The following is a 16,214-nucleotide window of genomic DNA, read 5'->3' as shown; positions in this document are numbered from 1 at the left end:
CAGACTTCTTCCCTGTGGCCTCAGAAATGAAAAGAACATTTACCCAATGGCGAGCTACTCTGCATTTACCCAACAGTGAAAGGGAAATAGGATTTATTTCAATAAAACTTAAGGAAAGTTGAGAAAGACGAGGAAGAGAAGTTTGTGTGTGTGTGTGCTCCAGTTGCATGAGCCACTAAAATGAAAGACAACATTCTGAACAAGGCAACTGCATTGGGATCTTGTCCTACACCTGATTTTTTTAATGTGTATGAGGTGTGCCTCAGGCAGAGCTGCCATGCATCTGTGAGACAGGAAGAAAGGGACAGGGAATTGAGTACCAGGCAATGAAAACAGCATTTTTAACTGTGTTTTTTTTTTCCTTCCTCAAAGCTGCAGAGCGACAGAGGAATCATGGGAAGTATGGAGCAGGTTACAAAAGAGCATTTTAAGTGCTTTCCACCTTAACTCCCTTTACACACACACACACACACACACACGGGAAGAGAAACAGAGAAAGGGATTATCAATAAAATGTTCACAATATTCTCCCCGTATCTGGCTTTAACAGAATATTTCATTGTCATGGTTCCCCCCCCCCTCCTTGTGTATATTGCATAAAATGCAAACATCATACTTTAAGGCTATAATCCTATCCACACATCCCTAACAGTAAACCCCTGTTGAACACAGTATGGCTTATTTCAGAGTAACCATGCACAGGATTAGGCTGTAAAATGCATCTAGGGCCACAATTCTGTTCCCATTTACCTTGGAATAAGCCCCCTTAAACTGAATGGGCATACATCTATGCAGGTGTGCATAGGACACACAGTAATTTATTAGGTACTGCTTACTGTGTTTAACTCTGTTGCCAACAAGTGAGCCGATTCCGGGTCATCATAATCAGTTTTGTCAAAGAGGAGATTTGGAAAGCAGGTTCAGCTTTCTCAACATAGCACCACATGCCTGATGAAATTGTGTTTTTGGCTGGAATTAAAACCACACCAAAGCCCTAAGGACAGAAGTACTTTGTGGAGCAGGCTTAAAACTAGGAAACCAATCCTAGAAGGTAGGAAAGTTGGGGTTAGCAACCCAAGAAATACAGTAACATGGCTGAAAAAGAGTGCAGCATAGGGTTGCTGGGCAAAAGGAAAACAGAAGAACAGGGTTTCTGCATCTTTAATAGCTGTGCTGAAACTCTGCTGAAACACAGCTATTAAAGGTGCAGAAGTCCCATCCATTTGTTGCTGTTATTATTATTACCTTTCCTTGAATCAGCTTAAGGTGGTGAACACGATTCTGTTTCTGCATTTAATCCTCACAGCAACCCTGTGAGGGAGGCTAGGCTGAGGTGACTGGCCCAGGGTCATGCAATGAGCTTCATGGCCGAGTGATTTAAATCCTGGCCTCTTTGGTTCTAGTCTAACACTCTAATCCAGGCATCCCCAAACTTCGGCCCTCCAGATGTTTTGGACTACAATTCCCATCATCCCTGACCACTGGTCCTGTTAGCTAGGGATCATGGGAGTTGTAGGCCCAAACATCTGGAGAGCCGCAGTTTGGGGGTGCCTGCTCTAATCACTCCACTGACTGCTACCACAGCTGAAGCATAAAGGCCCGGTAATTGTGATGGGGTTAATAGAGTCAGGTTCTAATCCCTGCTCAGGCATGAAGCTCATTGAACCCAACCTACCTCACAGGGTTGTTGTGAGGATAAAAGGAATAACCTATTGTGAGTGTATGCCACTTTGACCTCCTTGGAGGAAAAAGGCAGGATAGAGATATAATAAAGATGCATTGAGGAGAAGGAGGGTTGAATTTCACTTATTGATTTTGAACTAACCAACCAGATTTAAACCAACTTGTTTAAACAAAATAAGCTAGCTAGGAATACTGCGCTCAACAGTGGCATGTGGCTTTGCATGCATGCTTATTACCACATGAAACAATGCAAGCTCTGAAGTGGAGAAATCCCTATTCCTGCAAACCTTCCACCTCAAAATGGGGGAGATTATGGGTAGCATTCTTTCTAATAATGAACTCAGGAATTGAGTGTCATTTTGGGTTATCAGCTTGCTCAGAGCAACCCTGAAGTTTGCACTTGAGAGAGAATTTTTTAAAATGTTTTTAATGTTTGATGTATTACTACGTTTTGATTTGTTGGAAGCCGCCCAGTGGCTGGGCAACCCACTCAGATGGGCGGCATATAAATAATAATAATAATAATAATTATTATTATTATTATTATTTAAACTGATGGGGAACCACACACACACCAAAAAACAATCCTGCCCAATGAAGACCTAGCACCCACAGGATGTTGTGTGCTGTCAGTGGGAAACAAAACCAAAATATGGGGCATTGCTGGGTAACTGGGACCCTGAAGTCCTGTTTGGTTGTGATTGGAAGCCCCCCCCCCACTCCCAGCATCTGTTACAGACACAAACTCTGTGTCACATCCAAAGTGGATCCCCTACCTGTATAGAATCTCTGGTTGCCACCAGAAGTCCTCAGTTTGTCTTCGTGTTGTAATCACGTGATCAACAAGGAAGAATGTCTCAAGCCACGCCTCTTTGTTGACTATCTGGAGCCACTGGGCGGGGAAGCCTGCTTCTTCAGAGTGCTCGCCGTGCCCACCCAGCAGGAGTTGTGTGTGTGTGATTTGTCATTGTGGGATGAAAGAAAAGCTCTGCACGCTGCAGGAGGTCCAAACTCTTTTTTCTTTTTAAAGTCTGTCGTGAACTTTAAAATCATTTCAGTATTAATTGGGCAAGTAAAACAAGAGCAGAATAGCAACTGGCGAGTTACCCTTTGTGGGGGCAAGGAAGGGAAGTTGCCCCCTCCCCAAATCAAGAGCCCATCCATACGAAGCTCGTTCAGGGGATCGCACGTGGTGGGCGTGCAGGTTTGCCCACCAGGCAAGGCGGGCACGTGACACACAACCCCCGATCTCCAGATTCTGGAGTCCAGAAGCCATTGCTCTCGCTCGCTCGCTCTGTCACATCCTCTGCTTTGGCACAGCTCGCCCTCAGCACGCGGAGGAATCTGGCTGCGCGCTGGCCTCGTCTCGTCCCGGCCAGGAAGGGCGGTGCGAGGCGGGCGGCGCTGCGCTCGCTCTCCCGGGAGGCGCCAGCGGCACGAATGAAACTTACCTACCAGGTCGAGTTGCTCCTTGGCCCTCGGGCGGGTCAGTTTAGCAGCGGTTGCCGAGCATCTCCACGCCTCCTCCCGCCCCCAGCGCGCCACTTTCTCGTCTCCCTCCTCCTCCCTCTTGGGCCTTTGGCTGCTTTTTTGGCTTCGCCCAGCTCCTTCGAGCAGAGATCTATGCCTTGGAGGGGAATCTGTTCACTTTGGCGCAATGGCGACGGGGCGAGAGACGGAGCCCCAGTGGCATCAGATCGATTTACTAAACAAACTGAAACGTGGGTGGGGATGTTAAACAGTAACCAGGAGCCTCGAGGAAAACTGAAAGCGGCCGCCGCAGGGCTACCTTTCCTCGTCGCACGACAGGGCCCGGTTTCCCCGTCCCCTGCAGCTTTCTGCCTTGACCGCTAGAGCTCGACGACCGAGCGCGCGTTGAGAAAAACGGAGGCGAGCGTGCCTCTGAGCGCATGCAGAGTGCAGTTCTCCCAACCAACGAATTAGCCAGGGAATTGAAAGGTTAGGGGTTTCGAGTGCCAGGCAGGCTTTTCGTCCTGTCTCCCAAACCTGATCTCGTGCGTGCTTATTAGAAAGCGAGCCCCGTTCCGTTCGAGGGGATCTACTCCGGGCATAGCTGCCAAGTTATCCCTTTTTTAAAGGGATTTTCCCTTATGCTGAATAGGCTTCCTCGTGAGAAAAGGGAAAACTTGGCAGCTATGACTCCGGGTTGGAATGAGAAGGATTGCCATAAGTAAAGGCGGGGAGGGAAGTGCAACTGATAGCGACCTCCTGTCACCTACAGGATCCCGCGCATGCTTCCTCAGCATGAGGTTGCCTGCAGTTCACCAAGGTTTTAGTACTAGCGAGGCAATTGAGGATCGCTTGCGATCAATAGTGCTCACTCTCAAGGGCAGGGTGGCAGTTTTCAGACTCTGCGCGCGATCCTGTGCATTTGTGTCCAGAATATGAATGCCACAGAACTTGCATGGATTTCCTGTGATTCGTATTCTTGTAGCTCGCTGACGAAAAGCAGCTCATTTCGCCTCCACCAGAAACTAGCGAGCATCCAAGACTGCAATCCTAACCCCACATGCTTGGGGGAAAGTCCCACTGAAGTCAATAGGACTTGCGTCTGAGTTGATATATGGTTATAATTGTGCTGTGAAATCTGTTTTGGGGCTGCGGTTTAGTGAATTGCTCGGTAAGGAGAAAGTTACATTAAACTCAGTAAGGCTGCAATTCTGTACAGTACTTGCTTACTGGGAGTAAGTCCCAGTGGCTTCAGAGGGGCTGCTGACTGAGTAGACATGTCTAGGATTGCACTGCGCTGCTTTTCTTGTTTTGACCTTCACATACCCTGTGAGGGCTGTACTAAAAGGAAACGCGAACCCTTCCCTCCAGAAATAAATTTAAGCGCGGATTTTAACATTGTCTTCAAATGAGTAGGACCTAACCGTGTTCCGCCTAGGCTGAATTGGTTGTACGGTAATTCAAACGAACCTCTCCAGCCCCCCACCTAAAAGTCTACTGCCTTTCCAAGAATTCTGTCTCACTCCAAAGCTAATACTGTACACGCTCGCGTCCATTTTCATAGGCCAAATTCACATAGCTGTCAAGTTCTCCCTTTTTTTAAGGGAAATTTCATTATGCTGAATAGGCTTCCTCGCGAGAAAAGGGAAATCTTGACAGCTATGCAAATTCAGATCCCTCCGTAGAATAAACGGCCGCAAATAATTCACAAGAGTAACTTTCAGTGAAAGGAGCATTTCAATTTCCCCGGTTTATAATCTGCAAGAGGCTTGGAAGGGTCGCGGTGGAATCATTTCCACATTTGATAGTGTCAGACTTGGCCTCAATAGAGACGATGTCCGAGGAGGAAGCACAGTTGGCAGCCTCAATCTTGCTCTCCTAATTCATCATCGCTTGGGAGTGGCTTCTACTCATTCTGCCTGGCCTCCTCGGAAGTCAGTGCCAATTAGTTCAATGGCGCTCACTCCCAGCTGAGGGCGCATAGGATTGCAGCCTGACTGACCTTTTTCTCTTTCTCTTTCTCTCGGGATATTGTTCTCTGTTGTGCTTTTCCTAACCATCTCTTGCATTTATAGGCCTTCGGGTCCGGCTCTGACCCAACAATTGCCCCGTCTTCTCCTGCCTATACAGTATACTATACTGTACTGGCCATAGCTGCCAAGTTTTCCCTTTTCTCACGAGGAAGCCTATTCAGCATAAGGGAATTTCCCTTAAAAAAGGGATAACTTGGCAGCTATGGTACTGGCTTACCTGCTAGATAAAACTCGTCCTCCATTGAGAAGCTCAGCTTTGCCCAGGAACATAGGAAGCTTTCTAATTCCACGTCTGACCGTTGGCTTATTTAGCTCAGTACCGTCCTCACTGACTGGCAGCGGCTCTCCAGGGTTTCAGGCAGGGGTCAACCCCACCTCTACCGGGAGATGCGAGGATTGGAACCCGGGACCTTCTGCGTGCGATGCTTAGGCACTGAGCTACAGCAGCAAAGGATGCACTAACCCCGGATGCGCCACACATAATTTGGGGGCTGCCGCCATTGCCTTTTGTCAAAGACCAAATGCCCCCCCCCCATTAGAATATTAATTGCGCGCATTCTGTGACAGGTGAAACGATCTGAATGTTCAGCTAAGTATTCTTGGAAGAGGAGGACTTTTGAGGTAGGAATGGAAGCTAAACATGATCCCTGTCTCAGCAAGGCAATGGATGTAAAAGAAGCAGGCGAAGCAGAGCTGGCTGCGCCTAAACCGATTGAAACCAGCGAAAGTCTGCACGCCTAACTCTGCATAGGATCGGGCGGTGGATCTCTCAAGATGGAGGCTTATTGCAGTTTCCTGTTCGGGCAGAGAGTTATTAGCCAGATTGCCATGGGTAGGGGAGAACCGCGCAGACCTAGAGGCCTATTATATGCATACTCTTTCAGATTGTCGTTTGCTGCCCCCCCAATAACATGGGAGGAAGGACACATACAAATGGGGGGCAAAGGGGGGAAGAACCGTGTGTGTGTGTGTGTGTGTGTGTGTGTGTGTGTGTGTGTGTGTGTACTTGCGGTTCTCTCCCCCCCCCCTTCACCCCGCGTTCTCTTGGACGAGCTTGTTTTGGCGCGTGGCAATGAGCAGGCTTTCCGGTCTTACAGAACTCCTCAGCTTTTTCCGTACTTGAAATCTGGAGAGTGTTGTGTAGGTTTGAGGAGCTAAACGTCCTCAAATAAAGCCTGCCTTGGTCGTTTCTTTCGTGTGTGTCGAATACATGCAGGAGAAGCCTTACCAACGGGATGGTGGCCGGAATTAAACCAGAACCACAGCAGTAAATAGCTATTTGATCTGCTGTGGTTGAGTCTTGACTCACTTTTTAAAAAGATAATCGTGGCTGGCATTCAACAACAATTAAACCTGAAACAGGCTTTTCTACTTTAGGAAGATTGACAAAAGCAGAGGGCTGCTCGACTGCTTAAATCCTTGATTCAGAACTTTGCCGCTGCATTCAGCTGCGTGTGAAACGAGAGGATGCAAAAGCAAAAGGGAGGAGATATTTGGATGCCACCACAACGAAGCGCCTTCTTTTCAGCCGGATCCGCAGCCCCTTCCCTTTACACCCCTGTTAAAGTCCCACTGGGACTCGGGTTGCGATTCTATTCTATTCCGGAGGAAGTATCTTTGATCGCGGGGGAGTCTTAATCCCGTGTAAACGCACAGAGGATAGAACAGCAAAGCAAATTCTAGGCTAGGCTGTGCGACGATATTGACAAAGATCCTAAACACACGGTCATGTTCCGAGGAAGAAAAAGGAAGCCTCATTAATCCTCGCAAATGATGTCCGGGTTTCGTTCAGAAACTTGGCAATTAACGCGTGACAAACTTGAAATTCCGCCGAATGGTGTTCATTTTTAAGAAATGCTGTTTGGGATGGGACGCTGGTAAATTTAGTTTAAGAGAGAAATACTCTTTTTCAAGCGTTACCTTTTCCCCAGAAAGCCGGATCCTGCCAAGATGGATGGGAGGCTTTCGTTACTCAGCGGGGCGGAGAAGGCACTCTGCATATGCCCAGAGACATTACTTACTGCTTTGCCATCCCAAGCCTAAACCATATCACGTGAAACTAGAGGAAGCGATCCTAAACTTGTACTAATACGAATGGGAATTTGGTGGCAGGGTGGTCTCGGTCTATTTTAGGATTTCGGCGGCAATAGAAATCCCTGGGAGAAATAGGACCTTTGCTGGCGGTGGGATAGGTTTCTATACTCGGGTTTGGTTCTGCTCACTGTACAGAACCGTATGGTTTTAAATAAAGCCATGAACCCCTGAACAGAATTGAGTCCGGGGTCCAGGCTGCGAATGTATCGCCTACTTCGTGAAATTAAACTGAGTTCCTGGAGAGAAGAAAAGTGAACGGTCTGGAAGTATAAACTCAACAGGTGAAACTTGCCTCGTCACTGCCTTCTTGAGAGCTGCATCTTTACCTGTTTCATTTTTATTTAGGATGCAGATCTTAAAGGCTTCACTGCCGGGATATGCTGGGAGAAGCGAGCACCGGGTGCTGATAGCGGGGGCCAACGTACATATTTATAGTTCTTTCTGCAACTCAGTTAAATTCTAACTAGAATGCAGCTGGTTGAGTTTCCATATATTTCTAAGCGAGGTCACGGGAGAATTGTCATTTAATGGTTGGGGATGCCGGCGGGGGTGGGGAGGGGCTTCAAGGAGGCCGAATGAGATCCCGATCCTAAGACTGGCAAAGCATCTCCCCGCGGGACTATTTCATTGGTCTGCAAATCACGAACCTAAGCGTCTCAAACTGCGCGCTCGCGGGCCAACGCAGCCGGACCCTATGGAACTGGAGCTCGCGAACCTATGTACAACTTGCCTCATGTGCAGCTTGTATTAAAACCCCACCGAGGCTTGTTGGTAAGCAAACATGCGTAGGATCGGGCTGCGGGAACGCAAGGCAGCAAAAAGCGTGCTGTACGAAACCAGCGCACAATGCGGACGTGTCGTGAACTGTTAGGTTATTAGTCGCAGCAGTCGCGTTAGAAGGTAATTTAGGACAATTCATCGGGGTTTAGCGAAGCCTTCCTGTGTCTCTTAATGATATGGGAACAGGCATTTAAAAGGACATATTTTCATAGAGAACACCAACAACAGGCTAGCGCCAGGAAGGAATTCTTGAAAAGTTCCCTTCCCCTTTCACGAGGACCCCGTGAATTCGTGGTCTCCTCAAAAGGAGATTGCAAATGAACCTTCCCACATACACCCCCCCCCCGGAAAGACAACGTTTGAAAGTCAGCAACTGGGACTGCACAGAAACCACACATCACAGAAGCAAACTAAATACCCACTCACATCAACGGCCCTATTTCCTTCCCCTCTCCTCCCAGTTTACATGGCAATGAAGTCCCATGGATCACAAAGGAATTGACTTCCGCCTTCCAAGGGATCCTGTATGGAGTCTAATCACGCTATTTTGTATCCCCTTCTCTTCATTAGATACTGTATCTTCAGAATGTCCGCAAGGTAGATCTGGCTCTATAGCTAGTTGCTGATTTGCAAACATTTTGGACTTCCAATTGTATCAACCGCTAAATCATAGAATCAGAGTTGGAAGAGACCACAAGGGCCATCCAGTCCAACCCCCTGCCAAGCAGGAAACACCATCAAAGCATTCCTGACAGATGGCTGTCAAGCCTCTGCTTAAAGAAATGACTTCACCCACTCCGGTTTTAAATGGCTCTTGGGGCAACCAGAGCTGGCATTCTCCCTCTCTCCTGGAAAGAGACTGCGAGCTCCGGTCCGTTCTTGGGACTCGAAGCAAATCCGTAGGCTCTGGGTCCTTTAATTTTTAAGGATCTGGCTTTTGACACCAGGCGGATCTTGGTGTTCTAGCAAAACCAATAAGCTCGCAGATCCCCCTCCCCGCAAGCCTGAAGTCTGCAGACCCCTGTCCTGGATAACCAGAGGAGCAGTCAAATAAGACTAGCAATTAAAGCGAAATTAATCTCCAGCAGTTAAGCAACAGCCACTCTCGCTAGTGTTATTGTCTTTAGAAAAAGTCACATTTAAAGGCTTGATTTAGAAAGAGCCAAACGCCTAATTTCACTAGAGGTTAACCGAGGATGCTGTGATGGTCCAGTTTTGTGAGGGGCGCTCATATAAACCTCATATCGTTTGGGAAATGTTGAAAACACACAAACACCCCTCCCCACCTACCGGTAATTATGTATAAACGACTGTATCCCCTACACAGACGGTTAGGTGACGGAGGCGTGAAATACGGGGAGAACGCACCATCTGAGAAGACCTTGCCTCAATTGTTGCCCCTTCCTGAATCCATAAACAGGTCCCCAATCCCCACCCGCAACATAGCAGGATTTGGTGCCACTCTATAATCTATATGGCATTTTAGGATTGGCAGAGCCTTTATGGTAGAACGTATAGTTTGCATGCAAAAAGTTCCCAGTACAATTCTGATGGATCTGGGGAAATGCGTCTCCTGAAACCCTGAATTGCCATTGTCAACACATTATCGACTCCTCTTAAGATAGCCTCCTAGGTTCCCAGTCCCTATTGAGGCCGATTTCTCAGCCGCTTCTTGAGACAGGTCCACTCCGTGGTCATAATTTCAACAGACCAGCAGCTAGGGAGGATGCCAAGTACTGTAGCTGCCTTGCCCTGTTGAATGGCGCGGGGCTTAATTCGAAGGAAGGAAGGAAGCAGAATTAAGACCGGGGCTGCTCTCCTCTAGGTTACATATTCTAAACACAGGGACTAGGGAGTGAGTCACGTTGAACTCGTTGTGTAAGGACCTCTATGATCCTGCTGCAAGACCTGAACAGAAAGCGTGGGCCTGAACACTTCCCTTTAATCCCTCACTTTAAAAAGCCCCATCCAAAAGACCAGCAATGCTGCGGATGAAGCCCCTCAGGTTCCGGTGCTTGTAGCAGCTTCCAGCGGAAGGCAGTCATGCCTGTAGTAGCTGCCTAAAAGCAACTTTAGTCACGCATGTATATATTTTCCTAATTTTCACACACCCCAGAACTGGAAAACTATAAGGCATAGGAAATTTTGATTCACACCCTTCCCCCCCCAAAAAAATTCTTATACGGCAGGCCCAGGGTACATCTCATTTTGCGCCAGGTGCTGATCCCTGAGCGCTGCGATCCTATGCAGCTTGAGTTGGGAGTCATCCCCTTGGATCGCGGTAGCACGTGGCTTCCAAGTCAACCCGGAAAGGATCGGGCCCCGCTGCCTAGATCCCTGCAAGCCAGAAAAGCCCTCCATCGTGAGAAAGTGGTCCGGATGTCAAGTTCTCTGAATATCTTTGGCAAAGGGGCTTGCTTTCCCCTATTAATTTAACTGTTCTTTAACCCCACCCCACCCTCTCAAATTGAGCACAATTGTCGAGGCACCTGCAGAAACTCTGAACTAGCAGGCTGTATTCTTTCTTTCTCTCTCTCTCTTTTACAACCCCCTTTATTGCAGGGGCAATAAAGCACCCGGGAGACAGGCGCAGGCTGGTTCAAGGCGCAATGCAAAGCACGGCGACGTGCATTGGCAACTATCTGGGAGCGGGACACGCCCTGGGGCTGAACTCAGCGGGCCAGTTTCGCGAAGCTCCCCAGGATCGAGCCCCCACACCCAGCAGTCGCGGGGGAAGGTCCGCCAGCCAACACAAGGAAATGCTATGTGCGTGCTTTCCTTGGAAACAGTAGCCCCCGTCTCCATTAAAGAAGGACACCCACACCCCGCCTTGTTTATTTGCAGGATTGCAGCAAGACTGCAGATTTCTCCGGATGTCGCCGGCTTCAGAAGTTAGCCGGATTCAGCGAGGTTTATTGTCCGAGGGAATACGCTGATAGGATGAAGACCTTAGTGAGGGCGTGAGATCGATCGGTTGCCCTGCCGTGACGCTTCCCAGAAAACAGCTAGGATCCAGTTAGTTTCATGCTCCATAACAGAAAGCACGTGTTGTTCTTGTGTTTTAACACAACAACAACAACAACAACAACAACACACAGGATGGGAAGTCAGGCTGAAGTGGTAGAATTCTCAGAGAGATGTTGAGCTTCCTCCCCCCAAAACAACACACTCTAGCTCCATGAACTACCCCATCTGCGAGGAAGATTTATCATAGGCTACTTTTGTTCCTGATGGGCTAGATTACCACGCGCAGGGAGTGGAGGTTCTGTCCCGTTTTGTTTTTGTGGAGGTATTTTCAAACACGTATCCTCCCCTCCCTGCTCTGAGGTAATACAGTCCAAAATTCTACAACCTTGTTTTGTGTAAAGTTTAGAAGGGTTCCTATACTTCCTTATAAGTAAACCTGCCATTGATTCCAGTGACTGACTTCTATGAGTGTTTAGAGATCACAGGATTCATGGAATTACACTTTTACACGCACACATATTGGGCTTATTTCTGGGTGAAACAGATCAACAAGCACAATCCTAGTCTGGTCTTCTCAGAAGTGAGCCCCGTTCTCAGAAATGGAGCTTGTTCCCAGGCAAATAGGTATGGGATTTTAGTCTAAAGACCCCAGAATTAGCTGTGTTGCAGATTATCAATCAAAGGAAAACACTTGGTAAATTCCAACCGCTGAAATCAGCAGGATGAACAATTCCCAGTTTAAACAGATACTGATCAGAATGGAAATTTAATATTTCCATTTGATAACGTTGGATACAAAATATTAAAATATAAGAATTCTTTTAATACTCTATAGAAGGAATCTCTCCATCCTTATTAAAATGATGGAGAGATTCCTTCTATAGAGTATTAAAAGAATTCTTTTATGATGTATTGGAAGGAATTATTACATTTGTTTTCCAAGGCAGAGAGAAAGGGCTTGCCTGAGGCTATAGCCACTTGCCTGGGAGTAAGACCCACTGAGTCTAGGCTTGCACTGCCAATCTCTTAAAGGCCTTGAGTGTTGGTAACCATCCCGAGGCAGTTGGGCATCCTCAAAACTGCAAGTTCAAGCGCCACAACACAAAGGTACAGTATTCCGAAACCTAGCCATGCCATCTAGTGGACATTCCGGGAAATGACAATCCAGCTTCCTTAAACCGCCCATCGTTAGACTGAATTGTTAATCCATTTCCAGACACCAATCACTACCTTGCACATTCAAATGGAAATAATGTTTCCGAGAATGGGCAGTTCCTGCCAGCCGCATTTCATTGTTTACCTGTTTTTAATGTGTGTGATGGAAGTTGAAGGGAAGTGCTAAGGAGGAAACAGAGCAGCGCTTAGGGTTGCAGAATTACTGTACAGCATGAGCCTATGCACTCAGTTTATTTATGAATCTGCATGCCAGGATTGTGCTGCACAGGTAGAAAACACAGTGGCAATGGGATCTCTAAAAGGCATAACCTCTGCCTGGACATATCTGTCTGTAATTTGGCAGGTTCATCCAGCTTGGGGGGGGGGGGAGAATAAAATGCCCGCAATTTTCACCCACTTCTGTCAAAAGGACATTTGTTGTTTGTTTGTTTTCCCAATAGTGACTGGGGGTTGGGGAGAACAAACTGGACTGATAAGTCTGAGTGAGATCAGGCTGCGTTCAAATTGCTCGGAGCCAGAGTGGGTTGCTTTACAGAGTACTGTGGGAGACGCACACCCATGTCCTATACGGTTTGAGCCAGTGCATGTTTGTGCACCTGGTTAGATGGCATAGCCTCTCGCTTCTAGGCAATTAAAAAAATGTGTACACATAGAAATGATTTATTGGTAAATGAGCGATTTCTCCACTCCCCATGTCTTCAGGGAAGATGCAAATCATATGTGGATGTTTGTCCTTCTGGGATAACAGGAGCAATTCTTAAGGCATCCATTGCAATTTAAAGGAGAGCTGGGAACCTTAGTCCTGGCACTACAAAGGTATTGTTAATGGAGGCTCTAGAGAGGTTTCTCTGGGACATTGCACAGTTGAGGAGCCTCTACTGAAAGCCCCCTTTCCCTTGTCAGTGTCCACTGTCATTAAGTAAAGGCACTTGGCAAATAGTTTTCAGTTTAAAAGAGCCAAACAAGCGATCTAATGCATATATACACAAGCTCATGAAACCTCTGAGAAAGAACCTTGGGTCACTTTGAAGTGCCCATCAATCTGACAGACTGTATTGGTTTTCTCCAAGACAATGCCTCCCATTATTTCAGTGGGGGGAGAAATATACTTTATTTACTATATTTCTCCCCCCCCTGCCAACATTCCTTCAATGAGTGGTTCAGGACGCCATGATCTCCCTCCTTTTATCCTCACAACCCTATGAGGTAGGCTTAGCTGAGAGGTGCTCAGTGGTTCCAGATCACCCAGCAAGCTTCATGGCTGGATCAGTTTTCAAACCTGGGTTTCCCCAGTTCTAGTATGAAGAGTCTAACCACTACACCACACTGCTTCCTGGTGACTAACTGGGCATGCAGTCAGTTAAGGTGGAGAAATTCCTGTCCCTGCCTCAAGTACAGTCATACCTCGGTTTAAGTGCGCCTCGGTTTGAGTACTTTCAGTTTAAGTACTCCGCGGACCCGTCTGGAATGGATTAATCCACTTTCCATTACTTTCAGTGGGAAAGTTCGCTACAGGTTAAGTACGGACTTCCGGAACCAATTACACTCATACCTCGGGTTAAGTACGCTTCAGGTTGAGTACTCCGTGGACCCGTCCGGAACAGATTAATCCACTTTCCATTACTTTCGTTGGGAAAGTTTGCTTCAGGTTAAGTACGCTTCAGGTTAAGTACAGACTTCCGGAACCAATTGTGTTTGTAAACCGAGGTACCACTGTAATGTGATCTCAGCATTGGAGCTTGCGCGCGTACGTACACACACACACACACACACACCCTAAATGGTGTCCCACATTTTAGTCACTTTTCCTTTGACCCGTAAGTTCATGTTTGCAATTGACCTTTCTGGGAGAAGGTAAACATTCAATTACCTGCTTTCTCACATTGAAATCAATGGCATGATGATGGACACTTTGCTAGACTGACATTGTGAAAGGCTCTGTGGTGGGAGGACACTTAGTGCATCACTTTCCTTCAAGATCCTTTTGTCATTTCATAGCAATATAAGAACGTCAGAAGTTCCCTTATACTGGTCCATCTAGCCCATCATTGCTGACACTGACTGGGAACAGCTTCAGAGGAACCTTAGAGACCAACTAAGTTTGTCATACCTATGACAACTAAGCTCATACCTATGACAAACTTAGTTGGTCTCTAAGGTGCTACTGGAAGAATTTTTTTATTTTGTTTTGACTGCGTCAGACCAACACGGCTACGAACCTGTAACGAGCTTCAGAGGGGACATTCCCAATCTACCTGGGGATGCCAGGGATTGAACCTGGACCTTTGGCATGCAAAGCAGATGCTCTACAACAGAGGTTCAACCCTTCCCCTTCTTTGTGCACCCTCTTAAGGTAAAGGGAGAAGAGGGCACTGCCATATTGGAAGGCAGGCACAAAAGACCATCTATCTTGTACATAATTAGCAAGGATTAGGCCAATGAAGCAGCAAGTTGAAATTCAAATGCATTTGCTGTCCCGGAATCACGGGGTACCTGGTAGCAAGTCCCACTGGTGTGTACGATTCGACAACAGGTGCTAGCACGCAGTCCGGCAGACCAAGAAATCCAAAATCTCACCAGGCCAGGTATCCAACTCTGCAGCCAATCCAGGGGCAGGAAACCTGGAGGTCAGTCCCACATAAGCACAATCTTGGAACGTCCAAGCTGTGCTCCAACCAACACAGGAAGTTGAGAAAACACAGTACCTCAGCTCTGCTTCCTTTTTATACATTGTCTACTGATTGCAGCATCTGGGCTTGATGAGGCATGTGAACCTCACCTGTCCTGAGCCTACTTCAGCTGAGGAATCACACACCTCTGCCTGGTTTAGGGAGGGAGGTGTGATGCTCACGTACATGATGTTGTTGTCCCCCTCCCACAATTGCCCTCGCAAGCTGGTGCCTCTGGCCCTAACCGTTCCCCTGTGAAAAATTTCACTTCTCTAGCAGTGTGATGCAGAAGAACAGACTCTTCTGCTTCATACAGCAGGTGGGAGAGGCTATTTTTTAAAGTTACCTTTAACAGAAATAATAACAATAAAAAACCTAGCATAGCAGGGGATGGGCTGGGTGAGAAACTTTACCTCTGCTAATTTACAGTGATTTTTTTTTTAAAAAAAAAATCATTGGGATAGCTCAGTCAGTAAAGCATGAGACTCTGAATCTCAGAGTTGTGGGTTCGAGTCCCACGTTGGGCAAAAGATTCCTGCATTGCAGGGCATTGGATTAGATGACGCTTGTCACCACCTCAGTTTCTACCACCTGATTCCAATGCATGATCAGCCTAAGAGTGTTTGGCATGAAGCCTTTAAGGGTGACAATCAAATATAATTCGAGTATGAAGCATCTGAAGGGGGTAGCATGCCCTCAGGTTGGTTATATGTAGCCGATGGTACTGATAGAAGGAACGGGGCTGTTATTTCTGCTGCCCAACACAAGATGGCAATATAAGCTTTGAATTCTTGTCCCCGTAAATCTCTGCTAATGGGAAGGCTTAGATAAAATAGCTGTAATCTGGGTGAATAAATAACACAGCACATTAGAAAATATCACTCATTGTGGCTATAAAAATTGTGGGATGATATGCTGTGGTTACCCTGATCAGGTCAACCTTTCCCAGATCACATTGCTCTGTTTGATAGGAGGCAGTAAGATGCCGTGATGGGTTGAGGTGCGCATATGAGACATGGGCATCAGAGGGGATACAGGGTTAGAAGTTAAATCCACCTTCCATATAAAGCCTCCAGTTATTATCTTCTCAAGAAATTCTTCTCCAGATGGCTCCTGCAGTAGCACATGGTATCTCCCACGTTTCGTGTCCAGATACATACGGTAGTACCCATGGCAGCTCAAATTATTTTGGTACTTAAAGCAGAAAGTTTCACAAGTGCCTCCCTCCCTCCCTGGCAGTAAAAATACAACAACAACATGTGAAATGACTCACAATTTGTTACTCTCTCATGAGACTCAGCTGCCGGAGACATCCAGCTCACTTAGAGGCTTGGTGTTTGGG

At 47.1% G+C, this 16,214-nt stretch overlaps 1 protein-coding gene across 6 annotated transcripts in view; it reads right to left on the bottom strand.

Moving 5' to 3' along the window:
• HNF4G (hepatocyte nuclear factor 4 gamma) overlaps positions 1-3,375 on the bottom strand; it is a 75,009-nt gene extending 71,634 nt beyond the window's left edge. For 2 of the 6 annotated variants that reach the window (XM_035124891.3, XM_035124895.3), the window contains exon 1: positions 3,135-3,375. The gene's annotated coding sequence lies outside the window, so the exon portion shown is untranslated. Of the gene's footprint in view, positions 1-2,459 lie in introns of all 6 variants that reach the window. The other 4 variants (XM_088675624.1, XM_088675625.1, XM_035124890.3 and 1 more) reach the window with 3 other exon arrangements.
• Between the last annotated feature and the right edge of the window lie 12,839 nt (positions 3,376-16,214).

The sequence above is a fragment of the Zootoca vivipara genome, chromosome 8 (assembly GCF_965207765.1).
Source record: "Zootoca vivipara chromosome 8, rZooViv2.hap1.1, whole genome shotgun sequence".
NCBI lineage: Eukaryota > Metazoa > Chordata > Lepidosauria > Squamata > Lacertidae > Zootoca > Zootoca vivipara.
This window is presented reverse-complemented; position numbering and strand designations above follow the sequence as displayed.